Source organism: Heterodontus francisci, chromosome 18 (genome assembly GCF_036365525.1).
Source record: "Heterodontus francisci isolate sHetFra1 chromosome 18, sHetFra1.hap1, whole genome shotgun sequence".
Classification (NCBI taxonomy): Eukaryota; Metazoa; Chordata; class Chondrichthyes; order Heterodontiformes; family Heterodontidae; genus Heterodontus; species Heterodontus francisci.
In genome coordinates, this window is record NC_090388.1 from 59,268,505 (window position 1) to 59,295,197 (window position 26,693).

General features: G+C 42.0%; 1 protein-coding gene across 4 annotated transcripts in view; it reads left to right on the top strand.

Annotated features, from left to right (window-relative positions):
- The first annotated feature begins 3,895 nt into the window (after positions 1–3,895).
- The window catches only part of LOC137379660 (peroxisome proliferator-activated receptor alpha-like), a 185,744-nt gene continuing 162,946 nt past the window's right edge, over positions 3,896–26,693 (top strand). Inside the window, exons 1-2 of one of the 4 annotated variants that reach the window (XM_068050817.1) lie at positions 3,896–4,015; positions 7,504–7,612. The gene's annotated coding sequence lies outside the window, so the exon portion shown is untranslated. The remainder of the gene's footprint in view (positions 4,016–7,503; positions 7,613–26,693) is intronic. The other 3 variants (XM_068050818.1, XM_068050816.1, XM_068050815.1) reach the window with 3 other exon arrangements.

Consider the following 26,693-nt stretch of genomic DNA (forward strand, 5'->3'; position numbering starts at 1 on the left):
AGGAAAGTGCACAACGTGATCACTATTGTCCATTTGGTTTGTGGCAGCCAAGAGAAAGTACTCCGATAAATAGACGATTACTGAAGAATGCTGTCTTCAGCATAACAACTGGGGCTGGAACACTTTGGGTCAACAAATTATGGGTTTCACAGTGGAAAAATACATAAGTTACGTTGAGAAAAATAATGTAGACCTTTCTGAAAGTGATAGGTAATAACTCCACCTTGCCAAAATCCTCAGACAAATGGGCTAGTAGAGAGGTCTGATGACACACTAATTTGCCTGCTGCACACATACACTGAGCAGAGTCCAAAGAACTGAGTGAAATGTTGCATGGGAGATGGCTAAGAAGGTAAGAGCCCATGGGATCCAGAGCAATTTGGCAATTTGGATCCAAAATTGGCTTAGTGGCAGGAGGCAGAGGGTGACGGTCGAGGGTTGTTTTTGCGATTAGAAGCTTGTGACCACTGGTGTACCGCAGGGATTGGTGCTGGGACACTTGCTGTTTGTAGTGTGCATTAATGATTTAGACATGAATATAGGAGGTATGATCAGCAAGTTCGCAGATGACACGAAAATTGGTGGTGTCGTAAATAGTGAGGAGGAAAGCCTTAGATTACAGGATGATATAAAAGGCTAGTAAGATGGGCAGAGCAGTAGAAAATGGAATTTAATCCTGAGAAGTGTGAGGTGATGCATTTTGGGAGGACTAACAAGGCAAGGGAATATACAATGGGTGCTAGGACCCTAGGAAGTACAGACGGTTAGAGGGACAACAACAAAGAACAGGAACAGGCCATTCGGCCCTCCAAGCCTGCGCCGATCTTGATGCCTGCCTAAACTAAAACCTTCTGCACTTCCGGGGACCGTATCCCTCTATTCCCATCCTATTCATGTATTTGTCAAGATGCCTCTTAAACGTCATTATCGTACCTGCTTCCACCACCTCCCCCGGCAGCAAGTTCCAGGCACTCACCACCCTCTGTGTAAAGAACTTGCCTCACACATCCCCTCTGTGATAGATGACAGGAAGGGCTGGGAGGCTCTGAGTTTTCTTATTTAGCCAAGAGTAATAGACCAAACCAAGATATTCCTTTATAGTAATCATGTTGAGCAACTGAACTTAAACCTCCATGTGCCACTTCCTAGTAATCTCATTGGCAAATAATAATTGTGTATTCATTCTATATGTTGGATAAGGTGGTCAGGAAGGCATATGGGATACTTGCCTTTATTAGCCAAGGCACTGAATATAAAAGCAGGGAAATTATGATGGAGCTGGGTAAAACGCTAGTTAGACCACAACTGGAATACTGTGTACAGTTCTGGTCACCACACTATAGGAAGGATGTGATTGCATTGGAGAGGGTGCAGAGGAGATTCACCAGGATGTTGCCTGGGCTGGAGCACTTCAGCTATGAAGAGAGACTGGATAGGCTAGGGTTGTTTCCTTAGAGCAGAGAAGGCTGAGGGGTGACCTGATAGAGGTTTACAACATTATGAGGGACATTGATAGGGTAGATAGGAAGAAACAAAAACAAGAAATGCTGGATTCACTCAGCAGGTCTGGCAGCATCTGTGGAAAGAGAAGCAGAGCCAACATTTCGGGTCAGTGACCCTTCTTCGGAATTGACCCGAAACGTTGGCTCTGCTTCTCTTTCCACAGATGCTGCCAGACCTGCTGAGTGAATCCAGCATTTCTTGTTTTTGTTTCAGATTTCCAGCATCCGCAGTATTTTGCTTTTATTAGATAGGAAGAAAGTTTTTTCCCTTAATGGAGGTGTCAATAGCCAGGGGCACAGATTTAAGGTATGGGGCAGGAGGTTTAGAGAGGATTTGATGAAAAAATTTTCACCCAGAGGGTGGCTGGAATCTGGAACACACTGCCTGAATGGGTGGTAGAGGCAGGAATCTCACAACAGTTAAAAAGTATTTAGATGAGCACTTGAAATGCCATAGCATGCAAGACTACGGGACAAGTGCTGGAAAATGGGATTAGAATAGATAGGTGCTTGATGGCCGGCACAGACACGATGGGTCGAAGGGCCTGTTTCTGTGCTGTATAACTCTATGACTCTATGATTTTAAACAAAGGTGACATGAAAATCTTTTTTACGCAGCTAGCGGTTAGGATCTGGAATGCACTGCCTGAAATTGTGATGGAGGCACATTCAATCATGTCTTTGAAAAGGAAATTAGATAATTATCTGAATAGAAAAAAAATGTAGGACTACAGGGAAAAGCAGGGTAGTGGAACGAGCTGAGTTGTTTCTCCAGAGAGCTGGCATGGACGCTGCAGGCTTGGTGGCCTCCTCTGCGTTGTAACCAATGATTTTAAGAGATCATGTTGTTTTGTGTAGATTATCAAAAACGAAATGACAAAACCTGTCTAATATGCCTTGCCTGGAGGAGATTCTTATAAAGGTGATGCCTCTAAGTATCTGATGATTAAATCTGACAAAATGTTATTGTACCTGCACTCACCCACAAACAGGAAACAGGTATAGGCAGTCCTTAGGTTCTGATTGAATACAAAAGTGATTTTACAAACACAGTCCTCATTTTGTAGCTCATTTATATAATTTATGCCTTTCATTATTTTAAAAATAATGCCTTATGAGATCACTCTCATGTTTCTTTTCTGTAATAAAAATAGAACAAGGTCTATAAAGCCTGAACTAAACACACCGTGAAGGATTCATGTCAATGATTTAAACCCATGTGAATTAATTGTTGGCCATTATGCTATGAGTACATGTTAACAGCACTCATTTAGAAAAAAATACTGTTCTCATTACTTTCCTTTTACCTTAGGTAGATGACTTTGGTGCATAGCTCCTTTGGCACCAGGCATCCTCCTTGTTATAGTATATAATGAACTCCACTCCTGCCAGTCGATCTAAGGCAGATAAAGGTAGCGACTCAGGCAGATGTGAGACCCAAGGAAGTGTTCCTTCCAGGTGAAGCAGTGCTTTACTTATACTTCTTTCAATTTAGTATACTGTATTCGCTGCTCACAATGCAGTCTCCTCTACATTGGGGAGACTAACCGCAGATTGGGTAACCGCTTTGCGAATACCTCCGCTCAGTCCGAGAACATGACCACAAGCTTCCAGTTGCTTGCTATTTCAACCCCACCCAGCTCTCATACCTACATTTCTGCCCTGGGCCAGCTGCAGTGTTTCAGTGAACATCAATGCAAGCTGGAGGAACAGCACCTCATTTTCTGATTAGGCACTCTACAGCTTTCCAGACTGAACATTGAGTTCAATAATTTCAGAGCATGACTGGCCCTTTTTTGTTTTCATTTTTAGTTCCATTTTATTTTGTTTCATCATTTTTTATACCACGTGCCTGCCTACTAAGTTTTTCATGTATGTGTTTTTGGCTAGGGCTGCTCATTATTCTGTCATTAACACACCCTCTGCACTAATGCTTTGTCTTTCACCACACCATTATTACTCTCTTTGCCTTTGCCCCCATGACCTCCTTGTCAGTTAATCTCTCCAGCCCTCTATCCTATCACACACCTTCCCTTTTGTTCTCTCCCCGCCCCCTTTACGTGCTTAAAGCCCCTTTACAAACCTTTGCCAGTTCTGATGAAAGGTCACAGACCTGAATTTTAAGTCTGCTTCCTTCTCCACAGATGGAGCCAGACCTGCTGAGTATTTCCAGCACGTTCTGTCTTTATTTAAGTATTAACAAAACAATGTGTTTGCTGTTTTCCCCGTGTACAGGCACACTTTTCAACAAAAGTTTTGTTTAATGCTTTCAGCTTGTGTGAGTGACACACGAACTTAACTTCGTTTATACACACACTCCAACTGCACAGCGATTGGCCCGCATCTCTCCTCCCTCTGCCTTGGCCATAGCGCGTCACTTCCGTCTGTCAGCCCCCCAAACCTGGCGGTTGTTGGAAGGAACGTCGGTAAACAGCGCGAAGCGTCCGCGAGCTTGTTCTAGAACCTACCCAGAACATTCTGAGAGCAACCGACGAGCGATAACTTCCCCGGAGGTGAGAGGTCGGCGCGAGTTGGAATTGGTGTATATTGATGGAGTTACAAAACTTTTGACTTCCTCGGCACTGCAGAGGGACAGTAAGCAGCTGCAGTCATGCACGGTTGTTAGTAATGTAACTGAATGCAAGTGGTGTAGATGGCAGGGGGTGATTGGCAGATGCTTAGGAGATGTTGGTTTTCTTTCCCTCTCCTCCTCTCCCTCCTGCTGTGAACAGCTGAGTGTCGAGGGCCCGCGATCAGCCAGGGAGAGTGGGTCCTTGCTGTTAAATGTGCCAAGCTGATAGGGACAGGACTTCGGACCTGACTTCCTTTCAAACGCTGGTACAACTCGTAATGTGACACAGGATTAAGTGTTTTGTTGCTGGCAGGTGCAGTCCACGCCACGCCGAGTTTTACAACACTTGTACTGCCCAACTTTGGAAACCAGCGAAATATTGCTGCCTCCAGACTGATGTCATTCCAGAGACCCAGTGGCGCTTCCACTTGGGTGGTGCTGCTTTCTTCCTCGATCTTTAAAGGGACAAGTAACTGAAAATAATGGTCAGAAAGACAATTTTCCCAATATTTCAGTTTAATTTATTTAAAGTCTTTGTGATCGGGAGCTGTATAGCTTTCACGCTTATCACTTTAAAAGGGGTCTTTTTATAATAAAAGGGGTAAGATCAACTAAAAATGTATTTAAGTATATGTATGCATCTCAGGGAATAGTACTGTGAAAACTTCATAGATGTGCCATTATTGTGGATGGTGGGAAAGATTTTGCAGGAACAGGCAATTACTATATCGAGCAAACTTTCCTTACGTAGTCCTTATTTTGTTTAAAAATATCAACCAGTTTCTGATCAGTAGCAGTATTATTTTAGATGACTAAAATCAGGCGGCAATTAATTGAGCTGCAGTTATTGCTTTTTATTAACTATATCAAAATTGGATTAAGTTTTTTTACAAAGGCCAACCAAAAGTAAATTTTTGAGACGGAAACTTAGAAAAATCATTAGGACTGAAACAACAAGTCTGCACCTATTGGAAATTAGGATGAGTGAATAAAGTTTTCATTGGCCTTATGAGTTGTGTGAGAAGTGCAACATAAATTCTGAAAGGATTAGAATGAAAATCTGTCCAGCAAAAACTTTTTTGATTATAATTGTTTCCAAGATTAAAATTAAAATATTACCAAAATATGGGAATTAAAAACTGGATTAAAACAGTGGCGCAGTGGTTAGCACCGCAGTCTCACAGCTGCAGCGACCCGGGTTCAATTCTGGGTACTGCCTGTGTGGAGTTTGCAAGTTCTCCCTGTGTCTGCATGGGTTTCCTCCGGGTGCTCTGGTTTCCTTCCACATACCAAAGACTTGCTGGTTGATGGGTAAATTGGCCATTAGCAATTGCCCCTAGTATAGGTAGGTGGTAGGGAAATATAGGGACAGGTGGGGATGAGGTAGGAATATGGAATTCGTGTAGGATTAGTATAAATGGGTGGTTGATGGTCAGCACAGACTCGGTGGGCCGAAGGGCCTGTTTCAGTGCTGTATAACTAAACTAAATCTCTTGCAAAAACAAAAATAAAATAAAATTCAAAAGGCTTCAATTGAGAATAAAAATTAAAATAATTTCTATGATTAAAGCAGTATTGATTAGTAGTATTGGGCATTATCATCAAATTGTTGGCCACTCCTCTGAAAGGAAAATGCAGAAAAAGAGCATTTTTAATAATCTAGGTAAAATATAATTACAAATATGTACATTAAAAAAATACATACTGGAGGAGATCTCCTTTGCTGATTTAATTTGGTACGGTCATACTGATGAAAAAGAAAAAAAAACTTGCATTTATGTAGCGCCTTTCACAACCACAGGACGTCCCAAAGCATTTTACAGCCAATGAAGTACTTTGAAGTGTAGTCACTGTTGTAATGTAGGAAACGTGGCAGCCAATTTGCACACAACAATGTGATAATTACCAGATAATCTGTTTATGTGGTGGTGATTGAGGGATAAATATTGACCAGGGCACCAGGGATAATTCCCCTGTTCTTCAAAATAGTGCCGTGCGATCTTTTATGTCCACCTGAGAGAGCAGACGGGGCCTTGGTTTTAATGTCTCATCTGAAAGACGACATCTCTGACAGTGCAGTGCTCCCTCAGTACTGCACTGGAGTGTCAGACTTAATTTCCTTTATGCTCAAGTCCTGGAACTTTAACAATAGCATTGGAAAACAAGTGAATTTTTCATAAAGTAAAAAACGTATTTTATACGTCAGGCACCAACATTTGTAAAAGGGGACGTCTATATGGCAAATGCTTTAATTATTCTGTTTTTAATAATTTCACTTGATAATTTCACTTAAATTATTTCATATATGCAAATTTAAAATGGCTCATGTAGAAAATAATTAAAACTGCAAGCTTTTTGTTTTTATGTTTTTTTTTCTAAAAACTGAATAAGTATCAACTTAAAAATGGGATTAAAGGTGATACTAGATATAAACCATCTATGAAATAAGAAAACTTATCTGGTGATGGGACTTCATCGAACTATAATTTATTGAAAGCAACTAGATAGTCTTGAATATGTAGGTTGGAATATTATTTTGGGTTATCTTTATAGGTGGTGAGAAATTTCAGAGAGCTTTATCTCGGGATAGATTTCATAGCTCAGTGAGTTAGTGGGTTGGGTTGAGTCCACAATAGGGAAAATTACACAATCTGTAAATGGAATGGCAAATTACCGTTTCTGGATCAGAATCATATTTCTCAACCATTGCTGTTAAACAAAGATGGCGGCTCAGAAGTTATGCAGAGGTTCCTTGATTTCCAGAAACTACTCTGGACAGCCTTATGGAGGAGGTGATCAGAAGGAGGGAGGTGCTCTTTCCGCAGAGCAGGAAAAAGTACGGAGGCAAAGGATCAGTGATGGTAGAGCAGGGTAATGTGAGGAGCATTGAACTTCTTGCAGCATTGCAGTATGCAATGAACTAATTTACAGTAGGATGCTGAAGAAGAACAAGGCTCGCCATTCCTGCCAGTATCTGAGCTTTATGGCAGCAGATCATCGAGGAATGGACTTAGTTGACTGATCTGTTTTCCCCCTCCCTAACACCCCCCTCACCAGCACCAACAATTACTCCTACCATCAGACACAGTTCTTGCACCCTCTAGATGAATGCCTTGAACTTGAACACAAGCATGAGCATTAACTTGCTTTATATAATTGCAACTTCTTCTTTCCATCATAGGTAATTCTGGCATAGTTCTTGTGCAGCATGTTGTTATGTGAAACTTGGATGTCTTGCAAATGATTTTACACTAGAAAATGAGCATCCATGAGTTTAATTTCTTCCTCATTGACCTGTAAAGGAAAGCACGTATCGATGAAATATCTTATATTTAAAGAACTCCCAATCCAATTATATCTGTAATACATTAAATATCTACTTGTCCTGGTCCCATACTAACTCTGCATTTGGTCTGGACTCTGTAACAGCCTTGGCTTACTGATAGCACTCATCTCGGGTGCACAGAGAGGAGACTTCGCCTGAGTGAGACGTGGTCAGAGTGTGAAGGTGAGAATTTGGTTCACGTGGTAAGTTCTGGTAAGTTTTTCTCCAGTTTTAATTTACATTAAGAGTCAGGCTCTGACACAGAACTTTTAAACTTCAAGTTAGTCAAATTGCCTTGTTAAACAGGGAGCTACCTGGCATTGGCAGTTATCTTCAGTCAGCTAAAAGTAGTTGGTTCAGTAGGTGTTAATTACTGTAGCAGGAAGCTAAGCTGGCTAGTGACTCACTAGAGGCTCTATAAAAGCAGTCAGGTTTTCAGACCTCATAGAGTAAGGGGTGCACGGGGAGGAGTCTTCACCTGAGCGAGACGCAGTCAGAGTGTGGAGGTGGGAAATTGGTTCACGTGGGGAATTCTGTGCAGAAGGGGAAAGAGGAATTGATGTGTGACGTTCCAGCAAAGAAGGTAAGTGATTGGTTGGTGAATATTTTCTCTTTTGCTCTTAACTAAACTAAGGAATTTTAATTGGGGTCAGTATAACATTAATTGAAAGAATAAGAATCTTCTGAGATTCAGGTAATTTATCAGTAAGGTTTTATTAGTAATAGTAAGTTTTACCAGCAGCAGTGGAGCTTAGTAGTAGTGGGGTTTATTAATTTGTTTTTCTTAATTTATAATTAACACATAATAAAGATGACAGGGCAGGAGATGTGTTGTGGCTGCAGTAGGTGGGAGCCGGTGGGCACCAGCATGATCCATGGCAGCCATGTCTGCCATAAGTATCTGCGGCTTGAGGAGCTTCAGCTCAGAGTCAATGAGCTGGAGACTGAGCTACAGACACTGCAATACCTCAAGCAGGGGGAAAGTTACTTGGACACCTGGTTCCAGAAGATAGTCACACCCCTTAGGATAGGGTCGTCTGATTCGGTCAGCGACAGGAGGGTGTAACTGCAAGTGAGGCAGAAGTGGAGGAACCTTAACCCTTGCAATTGTTCAACAGGTATGGATGAGAGCAAGGGCTGCAGGGTGGATGAGTGAACTGATCATGGTACAGGAAACTGTTCAAGTGGGGGGAGTAAATAGGAATGTAGCGATAGTAGGAGATAGTCTAGTCAGGTGATAGACACCGTTCTCTGCAGCCAAGAGCGAGAGTCCAGAAGACTGTGTTGCCTGCCCGATGCCAGGGTTCAGGACATCTGCTCAGGGCTGGAGAGGAACTTGCAGTGGGAGGGAGAGAATCCAGTTGTGGTGGTCCATGTGGGTACCAATGACATAGTTAGGACTGGGAAAGAGGTTCTGCATAGAGAGTGTAATCAGCTAGGGGCTAAATTTAAAAAAGTAGAACCTCAAAGGTAATAATCTCTGGTTTGTTACCTGAGTCATGAGCAAATTGGTGTAGGGTAAATAAGATTAGAGTGGTAAATGTGTGGCTCAAAGATTGGTGTGGGAGAACTAGGTTTCAGTTCATGGGGCACTGGCACCAGTACTGGAGAGAGTGAGCACTGTACTTTTGGGACGGTCTTCACCTGAACTGTGCTGGGTCCAGTGTTCTAGCGAGTCATATAACTAGGGCGGGAGAGAGGGATTTAAACTAAATAGTTGGGGGTGAAGGATCAAGTGAGGGAAGATGTGATATAAAGAAAGAGGAGAAGGGCGGCACAGTGGCGCAGTGGTTAGCACCGCAGCCTCACAGCTGCAGCGACCCGGGTTCATTTCTGGGTACTGTCTGTGTGGAGTTTGCAAGTTCTCCCTGTGTCTGCGTGGGTTTCCTCCGGGTGCTCCGGTTTCCTCCCACAGCCAAAAGACTTACAGGTTGATAGGTAAATTGGCCATTATAAATTGCCCCTAGTATAGGTAGGTGGTAGGGGAATATAGTGACAGGTGAGGATGTGGTAGGAATATGGGATTAGTGTAGGATTAGTATAAATGGGTGGTTAATGGTCGGCACAGACTCAGTGGGCCGAAGGGCCTGTTTCAGTGCTGTATCTCTAAATCTAAAAAATCTAAATCTAAGGCAAGTTAGCAATAAGGGCAATGATAATCGGAGTGTGGCAGGAAGGGACAGAGCCTACAACTTAAGAGTGTGCCAGCAGATAAGACTAGAGGTGGCGAACTAATGGTGGGGGGTGGAGTTCAGGTGAAGGGAGATTTAGAAATTCAAAGAGAAAGGTTGAGGCATTGGAACAGTATAGTGTTGTGGGTAAAGACATGCACAATGAGATAGGAAGGGACAGAGAGTTTAACAAAATTTGTACATCAGCGAATAAGGTCATTGCAGGGGATAGAAGTAAAAAAAGATGAAATTAATGGTTCTTTATTTGAATGTACGCAGCATGTGCAATAAAATAGGTGAATTAGTGGCACAAATAGAGGTATATGATTTAGATCTAATCGCCATTACAGAGACATGGGTGATCAAGCTTGGGAAATAAATATTCCAGGGCACACGCTATTTTGGAAAGACATAGAATGGCAAAGGAGGAGGGGTAGCCCTGATAGTAAAGGATGACCAAAGACATTAGTGAGAAAGGATCTGGCCTCAGAAGATCATGAAGTCGAATCAGTATGGGTGGAAATTAGGAATAGCAAGAATCAGAAAATACAGATGGTCGTAAAAGATTGTGGCACCATTTCAAAAAAGAGCAGGGGGTTCTTTCTGGTCTCCTGGTCAGTGTTTATCCTTCAACTTACATCACTAATACAGATTATCTGGTCATTATCATGAGGCTGTTCGTGGGACCTTGCTTTGCGCAAACTGTTGCCATGTTTCCTACATTACGACAGTGACTCCACTTCAAAAGTGTTTAATTGACTATAAAGTATTTTGGGATGCCTTGACGTCGTGAAAAGTATTGTACAAATAGAATTCTTTCTTCCAAAACTACCTGAATTTTATTAGTATCTATAATAAACGTTTTGCATATAACAAGTGTGTCCTATATATTTTGCATTTTAATTTCTGTTACAATTTCTGTGCAATGCTACTTTAATCATACTGTTTTGCCGCACTTTGAAATGCCTGAATGGTTTTTACAGCTTTTTTCATATGGTATTCCTTATTGGCCTATTTTGCCATTAAATAATTAGAAAGCAATAATTTAATATTTGTAGAGATCTGTTACAAACCAACAAACCATTGATGCTAATCCAAGGATCATCTTGCTATCAGGAACCTACCTGTGAATGAAATGCCCCATTTCACTTGAGTTCTACCAAACTCTAGGTTCCTTGTTCACAGTACTGCCAAACCATATGCCATCCATCCCATGAAACATCAGCACTCCTACCCCAGTACTGTCAAATCCCCTTCAGTGCAACCAAAGCCACTTCTTCAACATTGCTAAACCCCATGAGCTCCCAGCTTCTTCAGTACCGCTAGCTAACCCATCTGCAACCTGTATTTCTTGCGTGCCATCTTTGAGTATTCTCAGCTGTTTTAAAAAAAAAAAATGTAAAGGGTACTAATTAAATACATTGGTACAGGAATATATATAAAATAAATGCCACATATGTATGAATATAAGAATAATCCAGACCACTAATTTACAGTTCTCTCAGAAAAATGAACAGTCAGAGAATTCAACCCCAAAACACACAAGTTTCAGAATCCAATGTAATAAAATCAGACTTCCAATTATTCAATTACCATAAATCAATGGCTCTGATATATTGTGCATTACATGGCATAACATCCATATTGTTCTAGGGATATATCTTTGTAACTGAAATGCAATACAAGTTAAATTTGCTTTGGAGTCAGAAGGCTGTGCTTGCCTGTCTGATAGATCCAGGACACAGGATGGAATCTTTTCAACTTATTCCTTGGCGCAAGGGTGGGACCATTTTTGGGTTTGGAACTCGACCTTTCGAAATGCGTACTTTGTAGTTGCTCTTTACCAGAACAAACCATTTAATAATATGCCTCAGGGCACCCCATCCAATCAGAGAGGAAGGGCAGCAGGACGTGTCCTAAAGGCCTGCTGCCCGACCCGAACCCGACAGGACCTGACGACATGTCGGGTTCGGGTTGGGTCACTCTTCTGCGTCCGGCTTTTGGGCTCGGGTCGGGTCAGGCCGGGTCTGGGTTGCATTTTGCTCTGCTGGTAAGTGTCAAAAGTTGAAAAGCCTACCCCAGCTGGGAGTCTGGGACGTCAAGGAGGGGAACTCTGAGTCTGCGCAGTGAGCGTCTCTGTGACGTCATTGCGCTCATGCTGCAGCTTCCTGCAGATTCAGAGTCGGAAGGTAGGTAAAGTGAACATTCCGGTGGTCTGGTCGGGCGTGGGGAAAAAATGGAGGGACTCGGGCCGGATCGGGCTCGAGTCCGATGTGGTTCTGTCGAGTTCAGGTCGGGTTTTCTTTTTCTGACCTGAGCAGGCCTTTAACATGCCCATTCTGTCAAAGGAAGGATTTATAATGAAAGGGACCTGGGCATGTTTCAGAAAGGCCCACCAGCGCTTGGATTTTTCAGACTACAGGAATCACCGGAATGGAGAGGAGACCCTGAAGGCTGACCCCTCCCCCCTGCCCCAGGGGTCTCAACCACAGATGAGAAATTTCTGCCAAACGGCGGATTTCGGCCATTCGGTTTTGGAAGTCTGCCATTGGCTTCTTCTGGCCCACCAAAGCTTACAATCTGGCCCTGTCTATGATTGGTCAGTATTTGTGACTGGCCAGGATCTGCCTGGGTGGGGTGAATGCTGATTGGCAGTTCGCAATGCAGGTGCGCTGGGATCAGCTGCACCTACTATTGTAGCGCAGTGTATAGAGAGAGAGAGAGAGAGAGTGAGGGCGAAGGACATAGAGAGAGATCAACACACGGGAGGGGGGGGCGGTGGAAGAGAGAAAGAAAGAGAGCGACTGGATGACACGCAGGCAGAGAGGGAGAGAAACCAACGGGGAGACAGACTAACACACGTGGAGGGCCGGGGGGCGGTGCGGAGAGAGAGACAGACAAAGAGTGTGAGTGACTGACAGCGGAAGAGAGTGAGACCGACATTGGGGGGGGGGGGGGCGTGCTGGTGGGAAAGAGGGCCAGACATGGTGGGGAAGGAAAAAAGAGAGAGAGAGATCACTCCTGATAGGCGGACATCTATCCAGAATACTTTGCATCACTACATCAAGTGTGCGGGCAGACATTGACTATGTATGTAAGCAAAAATGATGCTAGGTATCTTGCCTAAATCAGTGTTCAACATAGTATCAAGAAAGTAAGTTAATACATTAGTCTTCTCATTTAAAGCTTGTTCACAAAAATGCATATTTTCTTTTGTTATTTTGATAGTAGAATAAATTTCTAATGCCTTTATTTTTCTGAACTTTGCTCACCGGCCCCCTGTGTAGGACAAAAACTGTAATGTAAACATGAAAAAGTTGGACACCCTTGCAGTTTCTGACCTTCACACCCAGAAGACCGGCTTTAACAAAAAAAATCGGAACTGCCAGTTCTGGTGTTAAAATTTACTTAATTCCTCATAATTACATGATGTACTAATTGTATTAAATACTGAAATGTTGGAATGCTGAGGTCACTTTGGTAATTTTATACAAGTACATTGGTCCACTGTCTTGATGGTTTCCAAAGATAAAGGGAAAACTAATATTTCTACATGTTTGAAGTGGCCTGGAAGCATTTGCATTCATTGCAGATCATTAACAGGGCTATAATTACATGATTGTCAAAAAAATTTCAGACTTTTTCTTCAGCCACTAATTTTCAGACGTTTTGGTCATTGGCCACTCTCACCCCTGCTCTCACTCTTCCCTGGAGGTCCTACTGCAGGATCTGAGGGGCTGCAGTGAGGTGAGCTGTCCCAGGACAGGGGAAAGAGGACCACCTCTCTAACCAAGCAGGTGTGTATGTAAGTGGCCAAGGAAGTCAGTAGCAGAAGTGTGCTCCCTCCAAACTGGAGACAATGCACCGAGAGGATCTAGGACCTCAGGAGGGCGTGACAAGTATATGCCCTAACAATTGCAGGTGCCAAGACCCAGTCTGACTTGACCAGCATTCTCCTGCACAGGATGCCCCAGGTCAACACACCTTGCAACTCCACTCATTCCTTTCACTGCAGGTGCCTCACATCCCCATCTGAACAGCCAACACACTCATTCGCCATCAGTCTATTGCCTTCTAGCACCCATTCATCAAAGTCACTTTCCATAAATGGTGTCCTTCCCTCCTCTCCACACAAGCCGTTACAAACACATCTCTGCTTGCAGGAGAGGAGAGCACACAACTTGGTGAGAGGCAGAGAACTGGCCAGAGGTGAGGAGGTGGTGACAGTGGCCTTCTAATGACGGGCACCTTGTCGGCCATTGGCAGTGCGTGCCCACCTGATCCACTGGGAAGGAAATCATTCCAGGAGACTGCAGTTATCAGCAACGACCTAACATTGAGAGAGCTGCTTCTGTACCTGCAGATCCTGTTTTGAGGGTCTTGCCTCCTTTCAGCTGGATCTTGGTGTCCATTCTATCTGCCTTGTGTAGTGGCATGCGACAAGAGGAGAAGGCAGCTGGTGCTGCTGTTGATACTCTGCTCTTCCCCCTCAGCAGAGGTGGAAGGGGGGAGCTGCATAAGCTTCTCCCATGCTGTTGTGAAGGTTAGCAGCAAGAAGTGGAGCTGAAGGTGAGTGAAGTGCTAGACAAGTGAAGTACCCTCCAGGAAGTTGGTAATCACCTGTCAAGCAGTGAATGCACTCTGAGAGAAGTGCTTTGAACAGCAGTATCTCAATGGCCATGGCTGGAGCTCTTCAGTGTAACAGATTAAAGCCTTCCCAGCTCGTCCGTTTCACTGAAGAACCATTATCTGCTATGCACTCAGATTGGTGACCCTGGCAAGTTGCTGACAGGTGGAAAACATGTTCCATGGGTAGGAAATTCATGATTGTTAAAACAACTAATAATTGTTTTTTTAACCTCATATGTGACAGATCCAAGAGGGGGAGGGGTCCCAGTTCTCCTTCAGTCTTTCAACCCCTGGAGAAAGCCAGTAGAGGGTGGGATCACATTGGGATTCCAGTCATGTAAATTTCTGGGACTTGCCCACTCCACTTGTCTCTAAACCCACCTTCCACAGCCTAGGAAAATTCCCCCCACAGTATCTGACAAATATATAATTAAATGACCAAGTAGCTGTGCTACAGGTTTCCAAGGTAGAAAGTAATTCTCATTAGTGGCATAGGCAGGATTTAATTTTGGATATGAGCTTGCCAGACCAAACAAAACTACTTCAAAGGTATATTTTTCAAATAGAAATTTGACAATAAGGTTCAAATAGAAACCTTTGACTTCCATTAATGTAACAATTTACACAAAGCAGATTACATTTTGTTGGATAAAAACTCTAAAGTATTAAGTTGCCTTAGCTCATCTGGTGCTGAAGCCCTCATCCATGCCTTTGTTGCCTCTAAACTTCACAATTTCAACACACTTATGGCTAGCCTCCCACATTCTACCCTCTGTAAACTTAAGGTCATCCAAAACTGTGTTGCCTGTGTCCTTAATCGCACCAAGTCCCAATCACCCATCATCCCTTTGCTCACTGATCAAGTTGGTTCCCAGCTAAGCAACAACTCTATTTTAAAATTCCCATCCTGTTTTCATATCCCTGCATGTCCTCCCTTCTCTGTAATCTCCTCCAGGCCCTCAACCCCTTTGAGATATCTGCATTCATCTAATTCTCGCCTCTTGAGCATCCCTGATTTTAATTGCTGCACTGTTGATGGCTGTGCCTTCAGCTGTCTAGGCCCAAAGCTTTGGAATTCCATCCTTTAACCTTTATGCCTGTCTAGCTCTTTTTTCTTATTTTAAGACACTCCTTAAACCTACCTCTTTGATCAAGCTTTTGGCCATCTGCCCTGATATCACCTATGTGCCTCAGTGTCAAAGTTTGCTTTATAATGCTCCTGTGAAGCACCTGGGGAAGTTTTATTACTTTAAAGGCACTATATAAATACAAGTTGTTATTGTTGACATTCTATCATTAGTAATTTTCTTTCTGAATTTAATATGTAGATCACGGCATACAAATCGACCTTTGAAGCCTCCAAATATCATCCCAAAAATAGGGTCGACTTGTATGCCAAATATAAAATGTGATCTGCCAGTGTGGGTGGTCGCCATTTTGAAATGTGGAAAAAGCAAAACACTGGTAATTCATATTACATTAATGTGGCACGGTTTATTGAATAAATTAATTATTCTAAAAAGATGCCTTAGCCACAATCAAATTTTAAGACCTGTTAAATTGTTTGTCTTTGGCATCTGAAGCAAAGAGTTCAGCAAATTCATTTGGAGTCACTTTGGCTTTGGCATCGTAAGGAACCCAGTCTGGATGAGATGTGGCACTTTCAGTTTCATAATCATTCCTCCACAACAAATCATCTTCCTCTCCATCCATTGAATTGAGCATTCTGCATTTTTTAAACAATCCCATGATTTGATGTCAAAACCATTCAAAACATGAAGTGGGGAAGGTTTTTTCCTCTGTCAACCATCCACCTATTTCATTCGGTGTGAACATGATCCTTGAATGGCTTGTTGAGACACACATCCAAAGGTTGAACTTCGGACATTAGAGCCCCTGGTATAACTGCAATGTGTGTGTTATGTCTTCGCAGGCACCTCTTGATCTTATCGGTTATATGGGAACTGAACATGTCCCACATTAATAAGCTGTATTCTTTATGTAGGTCGCCAGGATGCCTGTTCCACACATTTTCAATCCATAACTTCACTCCATCCTCATCCACACAACTGTTGTCATGGACATGCACAAAAACCCCTTTAGGGAACTTGATGTTTGGCATGGTTTTATGTTTGAAAATTGCCATAGGCTTTAATTTCGTTCTGCCGGCCATGCAGGCTAGTACCGCCGTGAATCTTGTCTTCTCATATCCTGCAGTTTTCACTAGAACTGTTTTTGAACCTTTCCATTCCACAGTTCGGTTCCTGGGCATTTCGAAATTCATGAACTTTTCATCCATATTTCCAATGTGGCATAATGGGTATTCATTATTTTGCCACTATCTGATGATGAATCGCTGGAAACTGGTAATTTTAGCATTGAGGTCTTTTCGGTAGTCTCTGAGCAATCTTGGTCTTCTGTCACAACACTTGACATTTTTGTTCGATAAAGCGACTACACCTAAAGCTGTCGCCCTGAAATCTTTGCTGGATTCAGAGGTTGATTTGGTCCACTTAAGTGCATATATATGCATTGCATTTCTGGTGACGGTGTAATCATTCTGGCGATTTTTGAGGACCCATTCTGATACATGCTTCTCAAGATCACGCCAGTGACTAGTCCCCGTTCTCAGGGCGGGGCATCTTCAGGGTAGATTCCTTCTTCCATTCTAGCAACAGTTTTTCACTAACACCAAATTCCCTTGCTGCAGCAGTTATTTGACAAATTAAAGTTACGACTTTTAGCTTGAAAACAGCATACTTCATTCAGTTTGCTTGAGGATTCATTTCTCTTCATCGTTCGCAAGGTCTGCTCTGTGTGGGCATGCCTTAACACTCCTGCGTATCTTTGCAGCACAGCCCGTATCGACAGCTTGATCCTTTGTGCCCAGTTATAAGGTAAGTTTTAAAAAAAATATATGTATTTGTGGGGCCAAAATTTGAGGCTGACTCTCTCTCTCTTTGGCCTCCTTATCTCGAGAGACAATGGGTAAGCGCCTGGAGGTGGTCAGTGGTTTGTGGAGCAGCGCCTGGAGTGGCTATAAAGGCCAATTCTAGAGTGACAGGCTCTTACACAGGTGCTGCAGAAAAATTTGATTGTCGGGGCTGTTACACAGTTGGCTCTTCCCTTGCGCCTCTGTCTTTTTTCCTGCCAACTGCTAAGTCTCTTCGACTTGCCACACTTTAGCCCGCCTGACTACTAATGCGAGTATGGCATGATGTGGCTGAAAAGGGGGGGGTTGACCTATCTGCCGAATATATGTAAAAATATAATTTATTTGGGTGGAAAAATGGAGTTGTCTTATGACATGATCTACAGGTTACTGATTGTGTTGAAGTAATGATGAAAATTCAATCTGAAAAGAAAGTACTCTTATCTTGGTGTGGAAAAGATTGCAAGAAAAAAAGGCAACACAGTTTTAATTGAATCAGATGGTTTTTTTTTCCACAAAAACTGTAGTGATGTCGTTAATAAGATTAACAGATTGATACACATTCAGGTGCTGCATTGGTAAATCCCATCAGAATCAAGCTATTAATGTGTAGCAATAGTTGAACAACTGAACTATAACACACTGTTCAAATAGGACCAATACCACATTTCTTACTTTTGTAAGAAAATGCAATTCGATAATTAACTTCATTATTGTTAAGATTGATGCATATCAACAAGCCTAATTATCTTGGAATTAGTAAAACATTGGTGTTTTGAACGTTTGTGCAGTTCACAGCTTTATGAGCCCAGATTAAACTGATGTAGCTAAATTGTCACTTCTTCAGGTTCTAACCATAAAGGTACCTAAAGCGCTCAAGCAGGCGTGCCAAACTCAATTTACGTGGTGGACCTGATCTGACATTCTGGCACCCTGTGTGGACCATATTCGGCAAAAGTTATTTGGTCACATAGGATAGAAATTGGTTTGCATTTGCCTCTGTTTTTGGGGTGTAAAATAGGTACCATGTATACCAATTTCTGGGCACAATATCCTAGTGCTACATCTAACCTATGTCGGCAGCATGATCACCATTTTGGTCCCTACTGTTTTTAGGCATCCCTGGTGACTGTGTGAAATCAGCATTGAATCAATTTTTAAAATATGCACAAAAGAGTGCTTGTTTCAGGATTCTTATGCAAAATTCATGATAAACTAGGTGGAGCATGCACTGTGCAAACTCTGACTAATTTTTCCAATTATTCAGAGGCTTAAACAGTAGGTCTTGAAGGGAACTCTGGAGGCTGTTGAAGAAATTGTAGGGAAAGTTTGTTTTACTTCCCTTTCTGCCCCCGCCCCCAACCTCCCCAGCTCCACAGCAGTACTGTGGGCTGCTGCTGGCTGATACCCAGTCCTCCTACACTTCATTACTCCATGTGTTGGACTTTGTGATGTAAAACCGGGAGAGTATCTCTCTCCATGCACTGAGAATCCTTTGTCTCTGTACTCTTGTTCCCCATTCGTCCACCAGTGGAAACAATCTTTCACTATTTACGAACAATAATATCCCCAGGTTTCATTCACCCGTTTACTGGCTGCTCCTTTCTTGGTGTCATCCCCCACCCCACCCAATCATGTTGCTGCTGCTACTGGTCCTGGCTCAGCAGAAAATACTGGCTCTGATGCCCACCCCAGCCCATTCTCCCATCGTCCTGAGGTTCCAGACACAGTTTTCCTCTCTTCCCTGCCCAAACTCACATACCCAATCACCATTTAGCTAGTCTCCTTCTTCTTCCACCCCTATTTGCCAGACTCCTTCACTCCCAATCCCCCTCTTCCAGACCCTGCCACCCTTTCCTTCCCTTCTCCTATCCCAAGGCCCACTGTCCTGACTGTGCCCCGCCAGTCCCAATCTCCTGGCGGTGACCCAGTCCTGTTTCACCTGCCTGGCCAGTCCAAATATTAGTCCCCCCTCCCATAATCTCAATCTCACTCTTATCACCCTGCACCTCACCACCCCCTTCATTTAACGATCTCTCAGCAAAAAACTGTTTGTGAAGCCTGCATAAACTAGGCAGATTAAAGAAACAGTTAAGTGCACTGGAATTTATAACCTGTAAAGTTCAATAAGAAACACCAACCTCTTCCTCATCCTTGGAAATACTGATAAATTAAGGCCGTGTGCCATGGAATCATATTAACTGCTCTACAACTGAGAAATACCTATTTTTCCATGGCAATGCAGTCATGTCATCAAAAATATTTGATTTTTATCTCAGGAATATGATCACTAATGCAAGATTCTCCTCTTCAACCTTTTCCTGGCATGCAAGAAAATGCTTGTCTGTTTTGGAACTTCTCAGAATATATTTGTATATCTACCTGTATCTGGACAGTTGCATCATAAAAGCACCATAATGAGTGTCCACAGTTAGCCATCCAGCAGGCACTTGCAGCACTCTAGGATTTCTCATCAACTGTGAGAAAACTTACCTGGATTGTTTGCAGGAGATGACATTTGTTGGCACCCTTTTACGCACTGCATCAGAAAGAGTTTCCTGCCCCAGGTTCATTTTCCTCCCTTTCAGACTTGGTGCCCCTTCTTTGAGAGGACTTTTTGGTTTCAATAGGCATATACTCCATGCCCTCAGTCTGATGGTGACAGCCATATTGGTAGTCCTCAGTGCAAGACATTTTGAGGTTGCTCAGGCAGAACCCAGTAAAATAGTAGTCTCTCAAATTGCCTTTGTCCCAACTGGTCAGTATCAGTAGCATACTCAATGCCTTCCCTTCAGCTGACCCCTTTGAGAGACACATTGCTCTTTCAGGCTTTGGAATGCATCTCTTAAACCAGTGGACTCAGGACCAGTAGAATTCACAGGAATCCAACTTGCACATGTAACTGCTGAATTGCAGGGCAACAGTGTAGGCACAATATTTAACTGCCATTCACCAGCAGCAGTGAATGGCCCATTCTTTGGTTGCAACTTCTGCTCTCGAAAAGCAGTTAAGTTAAGGAAGGGATGGCTTGTCATTTGTTTGAAAACACACATTTCTGTGTGCATTCCTTGTCATCCCAGGGCCCTTCAAAGGATCAGGATGGGAGCAGTGAAGATATTTCTGTAACTCTGTATTGGCCTCAGAAGCGATGGTGGTCAACGTCCAGGAGTTGAACACCATCCTGTTGAATTCTCTACGTCACAGGAGAGACTTCCTTTTGCCACTGGGCAAAGGGTTAGATTCTCCAATCAGATTCAACTTCTGGTTGGTGCACTAACTGTTGAAGTGGAATGGTTTCCAGAACAAGGTCTCATACTTTGGCAATTGATATACTTATGGCTTCACACAACCTATTGATATGCTAGGTGAATTCTGCAGTGATTTGTACAGTGAAAACTGATATGGAATGAACATGGAGGATGGCAGAACTGGGAAAGGAAGATCAATGCTAATTTCATACCAGGCTGCAATTCTGCTGCATTCATTTTATTAGCCAAGAGTTTGTGTTCATTTGATATCTTTCGCCTCATTGAGGCTCCAGATTTGATACAAAGTATTTCAATTAAATTAACATTTAGATTCTGTGGCTTTTGCAGTGCATTTATTGTATTTACCTTGTATGGCCATTTGGAATGGGAGTGAGTGATGCTCCGTATGTGGAGAAGTCCTTAAATTGTCACAGACTATGTATGTTTTTTGGTTTTTATTGTAGTGACTGCAGCACATTTCAGTACTGTATCCTTATTAGCCGTTTTCTCTTTATTTCTACTTTTTTTTTATTGTGTTTTTTATAGTGCATTTTGGCTGATGAGATTTCTTTACTCCCTGCAGTAAGTTTGTTTTCAAAATGTCTCCAGTCCAGTATTTCATGTTTGGAGAGCAACAATGTAAAAAGAAAGACATGCCAGGGAGGTAAACATCAGATCATGTCTGCAGAGCTAGGCACACCTACTTGTTGCAGCTTTCTCTAGATCAGAAGGAAACCAGTGTAGAGTTTAAAGATACCAGCAAAGAAACCACACAACATAAGATGATCCTGTCAGAGGCTGGCAAGGTTCTCAGCAAGCAATGTAATATCAGCTAATGTGCTGCTATAACAGATGACTGCATTGGTCAGTATGACCAGCCACTTTACTCTCATTTCCCAATAAATAATATGACATGGCTGTTACAGCAATTCTGCATTTGCCAAGTTGAGGTTATTGATGACTGTTCTCAACCTGCCCAACCCATAGAATCATCCTGAGTATCATTAGTTGAGCATGTTTGTGTTGCAATGCCTTCATTTCTGAAGCCCTTGAATAATATAACTGTATCGAGGTTTTCAAATATATGTTGCATCTTGACTGTGTGCCTGACCTATAGGTATACATAAGATGTAATGAAATGTAAAACTCTGTGGAGGCTGGGCATGAGCAAGCAGTAAATGTTAAATAGGTTGGCAGGTAACATTTGTGACAGAATGTTGGGCTGTCTACCTGATGCATGATACTGTGTCTCTGCGGAAGGTGGGCTGGAGTGCCAAACAGGGCAAACCTTGTACCCATCTCATGCAGCAACACGCCAATCTCATCAGCCATCAAGTGGGGATATTCACTAATGATTGCATAGAATTCCATTCCATTGGCCAGTTCTCAGGTCATGAAGCAATCTGTGCCTTCATGCAGCAAGACCTGACAACATTCAGGCTTGGTCAAGTAACATTCACACCACAAAAGTGCCAGGCAGTGGCTATCTCCAAAAAGAGAGTCTATTTCCCCTTGGCGTTCAATGGCATTAGTGTCACTGAATCCCCCAGCATCAACATCCAGTGGTGATCACATTGACTAGGAGTATAATGGACCAGCCACATAAATGCTGTGGCTATAAGAACAGGTCAGAGGCTGGGTATTCTGCAGCAGGTAACTCACCTCCTGATTCACCAAAGCTTTTCCACCATCTACGAGGCACAAATCAGAAGTGTGATGGAATAATCTCTACTTGCCTGGATAAGTGCAGCTCCAACAACACTCAAGAAGCCCAACGCTATCCAAGATAAAGCAACCTGTATGATTGGCATCCCATCCACCACCTTAAATATTCACTCCCTCCACCATTGGCACACTGTGGCTGTAGTGTGTACCATCTACGGTGTACTGCTGCAACTCTCCAAGGCTTCTTTGACAGCATCTTCCAAATCTACACCTCAACTGCCTAGAAGAACAAGGCCAGGAGGCACATGGGAACACCTACAAGTTCCCCTGCAAGTCACACACCATCCTGACTTTGAAATATTCCTTCATTGTCATTGGGTCAAAACACTCTATCCAACAGCAGTAGTAAAAGTAGTAGAACAGAAAATTGCAATGGACGTAGTAGGATTGAGTGAGTAGGAAAAGCTATGCAATGGTGTTCCATGTGGGCAAGTTTAGATCATCCACTTTGGATCCAGGAAAGATAAATCAGATTATTTTCAAAATGGTGAGAAACTAGGGACTGTAGAGGAGCAAAAGGATTTGTAAGTCCAAGTACACAAATCATTAAAAGCTTCTAGACTGGTACAAAAAGCAATCAAAAATATTAATGAAATCTTCGCCTTCATCTGAAGCGGCTGGAATACAAAGAAGAGGAAGCTATGCTTCAGTTGTAAGAGCCTTGGCATACCCCATCTGGAATACTGTGTTCATTTTTGGGCACCAGACTGCCTTGGATGGGATGCAGCACAGATTCACCAGACTGCTAACAGGGCTTAGAGGGTTAAATAATGAAGTCAAGGTGCATAAAATCCTCTTGTTTCCCATGAGGATAGGAACTTGAGGGGTGATAAAAAAGTATTTGATCGGGTTGATATGGAGAAACTTTCGTCTGAAGATATCCAAAACAAGGGGGCACTATCTTAGAATTAGAGTTAGACCATTTTGGAAGCACTTTTTCCACACAAAGAAACCTGGAACTCTTCCCCGCTCCCGCCCACTTTTGTCAGGGAAAAAAAATTGAATGCTAGGAATATTTGGAGCTTTCAGGACTGAAATAGATTTTTGTTCGATAAGGGTATTAATTCCATTTTCCCACCTTTGCTCCATATGTCTTGAGATGCAGATTAATTGCGTACTGATTGATTGGCAGAGCAGGTCTGTGGCGCTTAATAGACTGTTTATGTTCCTATGTTCCAAACTGTGCACATATGATGGATGCATTTGCATGAAATACTAAAAATTTAGATCAGTGAGGATTGAAAGTAGAGAAAGGAGTTGTGCACAGGGGTAATTGTGGTGGATTGCACTATGGCTCACTTTAGAGAATGCGTTTATCTGTACTTGGCCTGATTCCACACTCCCCTCTATAGTGGACTCCCCAGTCCTGTTCCTTTCTTTTTTGTACAGTAATCATTCCTAAAGTTGTATTTTATTGTAATTTATAATGACAGGTCAGATTTACAATAAATCAGCTGAAATCTGACTTTTATTTGCCACTGCAAATAGCCAAATACTCACGTTTTGAATTAACACTAATATACCAAGTTACTTAAGCGTAGATGTCTTCTCTGTGCTCCAAATGCAAGCCAGTATAAATTGTTGGTATAATGTGATCTTGTCGCTTTTACTTGCTCCCCACATGGTGTCAGTTATTACTTGGTTTTCCTTACTATCCAACCCCACATTGAAACCCTATTATATCTTTTGTGTTCTTTCCATCATTTCTTGCCACTCATTTTTCCAGTCACAAGAACTATGTGTTTGCACAAAATGAAACTTAAGAAATTTATATGATTATGGAGGTGCCGACCAATAGAAACTAACAGCTGCACTTCGTATGCGTATATACATTCTGTTAAGTCTAGAATATAATACCAGATTTTAGTATCCACCAGTTATCTGAAGCAAGGAGTTCAGACAGTGTTGTGTTAAACCAGTCAACCATTAACAAATTGTACACAGTAAGCTCCCTAAATTAGAGCTTGCCCTCAATGAACTGAAGGCACTGTTCCCATGTTGCAGTTCTTTGACGTTCAGTATCATTGCAGAATTTTGGTCTGCCTACCAACCCCCACTTGTTTGTCTGAATGAACCTGTTCCCTCTTATCAATTTGAATAAACCCATTCACCCTGACATCTTACTCATGACTATTTTAAGTACTACAAGTTATTAACAACCTTCAGAATGTTTATAATCTGCAACAAAAAATCAGATGGTACAATACAGTTTTTATTCAAAATAATAGAGCATGAACGGATCAAAACTGGAGTGTGGAGACTACCGTCCAGAAATTCGATGGTGCCGTGTCAGTTTTTTGTGCCCTCCGGCTGTGAACGTCTCCATGGAGATTATCAGGGCTAGTCAGTGTTTGAGTAATGTTTTTTTTTCTGGGTTGGGATTGATCTAACCAGTTCTTCAAACCTTCAGGAGTGGAGAGCAGTGCTGCTTCCAGAAATTACAGCAAAACCTGTATTTTTGAGGACAATTTCAAGTTTGAATGATGATTGAGCTGAGGAATGTAAACCCTCTGAGTGAGACTTCAGTATTCTACTTCTGTAGCTACCAGAGCATCTTCAATTCACAGTTTTAGTAATTTACTTTTTACTTTAGATTTATTAATTGAAATGCTTTTTCTTGCTGCCCTTTCAGTAAGTTCAAAGACAAAAGTTCAAATGCAGAAGGCGGGGGAAGGAAGATACAGAAAAATGATTTTCTTATCACTTCATCTTGCACTCTATGAAGCATACCTGTGTTGTCTTTTCAGTTAATGTTTATATGTTGACCTCTATTACAATTTGTGCTACCGGGATGAGTGCGGAAAAAGTCCGAAAGCAGTTCATTATTGGTCTGAAGGACACATTGTTGACAGTTCTTTAATGAAATTAGAACTAAGCAAGTTAACATTACATGGACCATTGTAATTTTGAAGTAACCCTTTTGGCCATTGCATTGCAACTTCCCTTATGCATGTAATACACAAAATAAATTTTATTTATAGTAGAATATAGCAAATAATCTGTTAAGCAGATTTTCAGTTAACAGATTCCATTGTCTTTTGCATTATAGGTGCAATTTCAAATGTGCACCACTATTAAATGAATGGATGAAAAATCATGGACAATGCGACTGAGATTTCCCATTATGCCTGGCCAGTGGGTGATGCTCCCGGCTGTTATTGTGACACTAAAATAGTGTGCTGTAAGGGGATACCCTTTCCTGTGGTTGCAGGGATTCGTGGCATAGCCCTATACTAAAGAAACTAATTTTCCAACGTTTGTCTAGAGATGAGTATACATCATCCTTTGTACTTGCCTTATAGTAAAAAAAAAAATCTCTATTTAGATAATTGTAATTCTTCTGTAATTTTATTTTTGAAATCCTACACATTATACTTTTGTTGCTTTGGACAGGGAATTATATCTTAGGTATGCTGTTACTTCTAATATGCATCAGCAGAAACTTGAACAAAGCTGCTTTTATAGGAACATAGGAAGATAGGACTTAGGAGCAGGAGTAGGCAATTTGCCCCTTTGAAGCTGCTCTACCATTTGATAAGATCATGGCTGATCTGGTTGTGGTCTCATCTCCACTTTCCTGTCTTCCCTCTATAACCCTTGACTCCCTTGTCTATCAAAAATCTATCTAATTCAGCCTTGAATAAATTCAATGATCCAGCTTTCTGGGGAAGAGAATTCGAGAGACTAACGACTCAGAGAAAAACATTTCTCCTCATCGTCTTAAAAGGGAGACCTCTTATTTTTAAAATGTGTCCCCTAGTTCTAGTCTCTCTCACAAGAAGAAACATCCTCCCAGTATCCACTGTATCAAGTCCCCTCAGGATCTTGTACATTTCAATAAGATTACCTCTCATTCTTCTAAACTCCAGTGATCCCTCTGTACCACCAAGTTCTGCAATCTCTCTCCATTTAAATCGTATACGGCTTTTCCATTCTTCCAAAGTGTTCACATTTTCCCACATTATACTTCATCTGCCAAATTTTTGCCCACTCACTTAACCTATCTATATCGCTTTGTAGGCTCTTTACCTCCTCTTGACAACTTACTTTTCTTCCTATCTTGATGTCATCGGCAAATTTAGCTACCATATATTTGTTCCCTTCATCCAAGTCATTGATATAGATTGTAAATAGTTGAGGTCTCAGCACTGATCCTTGTAGCACTCCACTAGTTACAGCTTGCCAACCTGAAAAAGACCCATTTATCTCTACTCTCTCCTTCCTATTAGCTAACCAGTCCTTTATCCATGCCAATATGTTACCCCCTACACCATATGCGCTTATCTTGTTTAGTAACCTTTGCTTTTGTATTTAAGATAATGATTACTCCATTTTAAAACTAGAATCAAATCACAGCATTTGGCCATGAGCCAGATTTATTTATATAAATCAAGCATGCATGTCAGCATACCTAATCATGGTCCTATTACAGTATGATTTAACAAGATTCCTCTGTTGATGTTTGGCACCAGCTAATAAATGGCAGTTGCCCAGATTCTAGTACTGCGGCTTTTTCAAAGTAAAATGAAAAGATGAATTTTATATTCAGAAAGTAGAAATCTGAGCTAAAGTAAGTGCAAAAAAACTGT